We start from the raw sequence: 7,847 nt of genomic DNA on the forward strand, positions 1-7,847 counted from the left end.
GTGATCTTTTAGCATTCCTCCCACGAATCACAAATGTGAGCTATTTGATTGTTATTTGTGGTCAGTCGCTTTACATTTTTTAGTTTGCTTCTCTTTAAAAAAAAGAAACAAAATTATAATGAGGGTCCATAACCTGACAGAAGAACAGGTCCAAGATAGTTCCAAGAAGATTTTATAACTCTCAGCAGATGTTTAAAGCCCATTGTATCCTTAAAAAAAACGCAATGGAGTTGATTTACTAAAACCGGAGAGTGCAAAATCCGGTGCAGCTGCGCATGGCAGCCAATCAGCTAACTTCCGCTTGTTCAATTAGGCTTTGGCAAGACAACTGGAAGCCGATTGGTTTCTAGAGCTGCACCAGTTTTTGCACTGTCCCGTTTTACGTGATACTAACCATTGGGGTTTAATCAACCCCAATGCATCCTTCCCCATTAACTCCAACAAATTTCACAGTAATGATGCCAAAATGTCTGCTTATTCACAAAATATGTAATTAAATGAAATCCTTCAAATTTTCTCCTCCATATCACATGTAAAGGCTTCCAAAGGTCATGAAAGATAATTGGCTGGCACAGCATTGTGACATCACCATACTGTGTTCTGGTTGACATTTATTACGTCCTTGTTGATCGCAGGTACGCCAGCCGTTATTGGGCCCTTGTGTACTCCAGTCCCACTCCACCAAACCTTTTTCCTGAAACATTTTAAAGTTCAGATCAGTAATAAAAGGATCATATGCCTTTTTCACAAGAACAGGTTCTTCAAACTATTATTATAATTAAAACCATATGGTGCCTCCACCAGACTGGGAAACCACAGATGTACGGATTATGTCTTATATAAGAGCTTTATTATTTTTTTTTTTTTTTTTCTTTCTTTCTCGCCCTTAAAAAAATAAATAAATAAATTTAGGCCACTTGAAAATGAGAAATTTATAGACTGAGGGAATTTTGCTTATAGATTGATTAACATAATAATAAAAATAAAGGCAGAAGAGACAACACCTCAAGAGGAATGACATAAATGACAATAAGTTATGTAGTATTTATGGAGAAAATACGACAATTCCAGCAGCCTATGAAGTGTCCTGAATTTTTCATGATGTTTTCTTGCATAGTATAAGAGGATTATATTTATTAAATAATGAATTGTATTAAAATTTGATTGATGCAGACTCGGGGTGACATTTTCACTGTGTCTTTTTTTTTTTTTTTTTAAGAAAGAATATGGTAATATTTTTTATGGGAGTGAGGGTAAACGTATATTCTTCATATACAATTAAATACATACTGTTAATGATCAATCTATTTACATAACTGACACATTAAGGAATATGTATAGAATATAGGTAAAGAATGCTACATGTAGACAAGCAGGTTAGGTGATAAGTAAATAGGGAAAATTCAAAGCTTGATAGAATGAGAGAGATAATAAGGTAGGCTGAATTCTCAGTCAAGCCATTTGCCTTTATTGAATGAATAGACTACATTTTAGTGATTTTACCAATCTCTAGTGAATGGAGAGGTTACATTCTAACTGATCTCAAGAGAATGGATAGACTACACTTTCAGTGATTTTTCTGGTCTATAGTGAATGAATTGGCTACATTCTTAGTGATGTCACTGGTCTCCAGTGAATGGATAGGCTGCATTCTCAGTGATGTCACTGGACTCTAGTGAATGGATAGGCTGCATTCTCGGTGATGTCACTGGTCTCTAGTGAAAGGATTGGCTGCATTCTCAGTGATGTCACTGGTCTCTAGTGAACGGATTGGCTGCATTCTCAGTGATGTCACTGGACTCTGGTGAATGGATAGGCTGCATTCTCAGTGATGTCACTGGTCTCTAGTGAATGGATTGGCTGTATTCTTAGTGATGTCACTGGTCTCTAGTGAATGGATTGGTTGCATTCTCAGTGATGTCACTGGTCTCTAGTAAATGGATAGGCTGCATTCTCAGTGATGTCATCAGTCTCTAGTGAATGGATAGGCTGCATTCTCAGTGATGTCAGTGGTCTCTAGTGAATGGATAGGCTGCATTCCCGGTGATGTCACTGGCTTCTAGTGAATGGATTGGCTGCATTCTCAGTGATGTCACTGGACTCTAGTGAATGAATAGGCTGCATTCTCAGTGATGTCACTGGTCTCTAGTGAATGGATTGGCTGCATTCTCAAAGATGTTAATAGTCTCTAGTAAATGGATAGGCTGCTTTATCAGTGATGTCACTAGTCTCTAGTAAATGGATAGGCTACCTTCTCAGTGATGTCATTGATCTCTAGTGACTGGATAGGCTGCATTCTCAATGATGTCACTGGTCCCCAGTAAATGGATAGGCTGCATTCTCAATGATGCCATTTGTCCCTAGTGAAAGGATAGGCTGCATTCTCAGTGATGTCACTAGTCTCTAGTGAATGGATAGGCTACCTCCTCAGTGATGTCATTGATCTCTAGTGAATGGATAGGCTGCATTCTCAATGATGTCACTGGTCCCCAGTAAATGGATAGGCTGCATTCTCAATGATGCCATTTGTCCCTAGTGAAAGGATAGGCTGCATTCTCAGTGATGTCACTAGTCTCTAGTGAATGGATAGGCTGCATCCTCAGTGATGTCACTAGTCTCTAGTGAATGGATAGGCTACATTCTTTGTGATTTTATTGATCTCTAGTGAATGGATAGGCTACATTTTCAGTGGTGTCAATGATCTTTAGTGAATGAATAGTCGGCATTCTCAATCTTACTATTTTCTAAAGATTGGATAGGCTGCATTCTCATCAATGTAGTTGTCCTCTAAATAATAAATAGACTGTATACTTATCAATGCCTTTCAGTTCTAGTTTTTATATACAATAGAAGATTTAGGCAGGAGCAAAAGGTACATTGGTTTTAATGGAAGGGCAGCACCAAATATTTAGAATAACAGTTAAAAAGATGTAAAAGTTGATGGCAGTTTAAAAACTCATGGACCGGTAAGATCCTACATCTTTAAGAGATCCGTGTTCCCTTCATCAGAGCTTTTGTATGAGGCTCAGTTTCCCACCAGCACAGTAATAGTGCACCTAGCACTGTATTCTTCAACCGAACTCTGTATACCCCACAGACCTGATGAAGGCGATTCAGTTATCTTTTTGTCTATGAAAAAACAAGCCAACATTATTTTTTTATCTACAGCTGAAGGCGATGTGCCTAAGGCTTTTCTGGGCTTTTAAGTGCTAACGCTCCACCAGGAGTGGGGCATTAGCTATTATTCCCTAATTCATCGGTTTCCCATGTGAAGCAAATCTGGTCTAATTGTTTGAAGAGAGCAGCCATCAATACAGTCATAATATCTATCGATGGAGAAACTGTCCTCACAGATTCTTTTCTCTTCGCATTCTCTGTGATGGTACTGGTCTGTAGCCAACGATTGGGATCCATGGGATCCATCACAATGGAATCCTCAGTGATATCACTGGACTCCGTTGAACATATAGTCTGTATCTGACATTTTCAACCAGGGTTCTGTGGAACCATAGAGTCCCTCCAGATGTTGCTAGGGGATTTTTGAAAGGTGATAGATTGACTTTCCAAATGATAGTTCTGGGACCAACATCAATTTGCAAAGCCAATGACAATACACTAGTGCTCTTTTAGCATTCATCGAATGAACCACATTAGTAAGGTTGCCCTTTTACCACTGGTGTCTCTTTTTTCACTGTCCACCAATGTGATGGACATTTTTCCTCTTCTTATTTTTACCATGATAGACTGTACATAAAATTTGTGGAAAGGGCACTGTAATCCCTGAAAATTATTTCAAGGGTTCCTTGAGGCTTAAAAGGTTGAGACAAGCTGGTCTACATCTTCAGTTGATGTTCTTGATTTCTAGAAAATAGGTTACATTCTCAGTGTTACACCTTTTATAACGTGGACCAATGCTTCAAGGTGATCTCAATCTCAGTAGACATCTCGGTTTGTTTAAAAATTGAGATCCTCTTCAAGGCAGCCTTGAAATCTTGTGTTCTTCCTCCCCTGAACAAACGAATAAAGGTAAGACATAAACTCCTCATTTTATTCCGGCTGTTCCAGCCTTGCAAAGAGATAAATAGTGAACACTTACTTCCAAATGAATTAGGTTACAATTTTCAGTGTTTTGAGATAAGTGAAGTATTTTGTTTGATTGCGTTTTTGGTTCCTCGAGCGTTGGAAGGTTTAGTGCTGTATTAGTGAGTTTTAATCAGCTCCAAATCGTTTGCAGATCTTCTGGGAATTCCCTTCCATCTCCGAATGCTGTAAAGAACAAATAAATCTGCAGGTTCCACACAGGAAAGGTTCCTTCACTCTTAAAGGGCTTTTCATTGCGTATTTCCTTAGCAGATGGGTGTTACAACACCGTATGCTTTCCATTTTCTATCTGGTAGCACAAGTATTGGCTTAGAAAATTGCTAAATATTAAGGTACCCCTTTGAAGATAAGGAAAATGCAGCCCAATCCAACAGGATAAGTACGTGCCCTTTATTTGCTAAACAGAATCTGTTACTTTGACCCCACCTACGTATTGGCCATGCTCCCCCAGTGCTCTGTTCATCAGTTGGAACCCTCAGAGATACCTCACATGATGGCAGTCCTCAACATTGTGTTAACTTTGATGGTGCAATTCAAGCCTATATAGGTCTTCTTTTCCTTACTTTCAGTGGTGAATGGGAGAGGAAAAGTAAGTCCAATATTAGACAATATGAGCCCAGCCTGTAAGTGCACCTGTTCTGTAGTCCAGCAGGCAGGACTGACAAGCCCAGCTCAGATGTGAATGGGGCCTTAAAGGAAAAGTTCATGGTTTCATGAGAAATGAAAAGGCTTTGTACCTTGGACATTTTGAGACCTTACCCATGACCTAGTTTTCCACGACATATGAACATGGGGGACTGAGATGGAATGTCCATGAGAAAGGGGTTTCCCCCACTTTTTATTTTGTTAGCTTTTTTTTCCTTTCCTTTCCCTCCTTTCTCTTTCTTTTCTTTCATGTTTGCTATTTACTTTAATGGTTTATGGTCTGGGGAAGCAAAGATCTGTGCATGAATATAAATTTGAAAGGCAAATAGGCTCAAATTGTGTTTTTGAGTTCATTCATGAAGTTGAATGAGAATTCCTGGTATAAGATCTCTGTATGTGATTTAAGTGTATCATGAAAAAATGGCTCAATAAAGCTTTGAAACTCCAAAAAAAAAGAAAAAGAAAAGGTGAACTTACTCCAAATATCCTGGCCACCCCACTCTACGTAGCAGCTTTGATGCCCCATGATGCCGGTATAATGGTTCATAGACTGCACCCCTGGAGTGAGTATCCATCATAATGTTCACAATGGCAAATGCTCATTGGTCAGCACAGCCACAAGTGCATCTGAGGCTTCTTCTTCAGGTCCCGAAAGACAGAAGCGCGTATCGTAGGTTAGGGCGGTCGCATGTTTACAATAAGCGCTTACTATTGCGAGCATTACGATGAATATTCATTCCAGGGCTGTGTAATATTGTGTATGGACCATTACACTGGCAGCTCAGGGCACCACAGCTGCTAAGTGCAACAGAGCCCGGAGGGCTGGGCAGGATATTTGGAGTTAATTCAACTCTTCATTTTTCATAAGAAGGTGAACACACCCTTTAAGGAAGCCTCATTAACACCCTTGCACACAGAAGACTTACCAAAGATTTTGCAGCCAGTTTTTTCAACTTCTATCTCACATCCACTCACATAGCCCACACTTTAGAGGTCCCCCCCAACCCTACCTGAACCCTGAACCCGAACCGTACTCAAAAGGGAATTTTCCAGTGCAGGGACCAGAGCATGACCTAAGGTAATGTTTTGGTCCATGGTCAAAGCCAAAGTAGCATTATTCTCAGTTTATAATACAAAGCCATAATCATTAACCACACACAAATGCTCTTATGAACTAGAATAAATGTATTTTTATTCACAAAGACAAAAATAAAAGGTGATATTGGTAAAACAAGTTTTCATGATGTACCAGTCAACAGCACAATGGCATCAGAAACCATACCATAGCAATTGACCTAATAACAAAGTCAATGCTTCGGTTGCCAGTATGCCCCCTCCTTATTCACCCAGTTGTCTAGCCAACCAAGCAGGCATGCAATCAGATAATCCTACTTATAGTAGAAGTCAAAACAAAAGTTTTTCCCTCTATAACTTTATCTCTACCCCACATATTGCTGTTTAAATCTTTTTCCATGCAGCCTGCATTCTGCCTATTCAACTCCCTAATTTCTGGTAGAAACGTGAGTCCCTGCAGTAAGATTGCATTTATTTTGGTGTCACCGTAGCTTCATTAGTCTGCTAAAATCAATTATAAGTATCGCTGTCATTATTATTTAATGTACCACCCATGCCTTGGCTAAAAGCCATGAGTATTTTTTCTTGAATCTTGGTGTGCTTTGTGTATTTTTTCCAGATCTGTGCATTAATTCAGTGTGAACCTTGGAGCTTCCTGAAATATAGACCAGTCACTGCTGCTCCCTCGGCTTGTGCAGGGTAACTGGTCTTGTCTCCGCCCCTCCTGTAGTTTACTGCAGGCAGGCGGTAGTGGGTGGTGCCTTCTGGGCACGGGCAGGATCAAGATCAGAGATGAGCAGAGGTTGGCAACCTGCAGGCAACGAGGTAGAGAATCAATAGACAAAATCTTGGTCAAGAGTCCATTCTAAGGTCGGTAGCACAGGTAGGCAGCAGACATAAACAGGCAAAGGTAGTCTAGAAGCATTTTAGACAAAAGTCAGATCAATAATAGAGTCAAGCAGGTTCAGAATCAAGGATAGCTGGGATACAAGCTGAAAGACCTTCCAGCAATGATCCGACGCAGGACCCAGGTTTAAATAGGCTAGTAGGCACCATGTGGACATGCCCATACATCCACACGCACACCGTTAAGTGTAAGCACGAGCCTTATAGCTGGCACAATCTCTCTGATGACTGACATGATATTCCTGCAACCTTACATAGTTGGACTTCCCCCAAACTCCCCTCCATTTTGGTGATACTCTGGAGCTTAACCAAAGTGAGTCAGCTTGAAGAAGGATCCGTCCACAACTCTTGATATCAATTATAGAAGATCTAGTGCACATGTGTCAAACACAAGGCCTGTGGGCCAAATTTGATCTGCCAGGTTATTTGATGTGGCCTTCACACCTATCCTGCAGCTGCCACACTGCCCCTCATATCTGTAGTTGGCAACAGAGAGGAGGACAAAACTCCTCCTACAGATCCTGCACCTCTCTGTGCAGTCGCAGCACGCCCTCATCTCTGCATCCCCCATCTCAGCATTCAGCAGACTCCAGAAACTGACTCCAGACCTCCTCCGGTCCTCTTTCAGACCCTGCACTTTCTGCTTCCCAACTCTGCCCCCAGCTTCTTCCCGGCAGCAGCACAAGGTAAGGGTTGTGCACTGTGATGTAAGGGAGGGTGGAGGACATTTGACTTCTGATGGTAGGGGGGGGGGGGCCTTGACATCTGATGTAATGGAGGGTGGAGTTCTTTGGACATCTAGTCTTACAGATATAACTGGCCCTTTGAGGGCAACCATAATCTCGACGCTGCCTGCAATTGAGTTGATACCTCTGATCTAGCGCCTCTTACGCATGTACCAGCAATAAAAACATGACAGGACTTCTACCTGCTTCTCACTCTATCCAAAACAAAAATGTAAAAAATAAAATTGGCTATAGATTGACTTTAACAACCTAAACTATCCCTCCCCTCCTCCTCAGCTATGTGGACTAAACAGTTCTTCATAAATTTCCAATTGATGCATTTATTCTATGCACTAGCAACTTTCCTGAGGCGTACAAGACCGCTAAGAGCTTAAG

The sequence above is a fragment of the Staurois parvus genome, unplaced genomic scaffold (genome assembly GCF_062004578.1).
Source record: "Staurois parvus isolate SC_StPar_1 unplaced genomic scaffold, SC_StPar_1.0 ptg001614l, whole genome shotgun sequence".
In the NCBI taxonomy this organism is placed as follows: Eukaryota; Metazoa; Chordata; class Amphibia; order Anura; family Ranidae; genus Staurois; species Staurois parvus.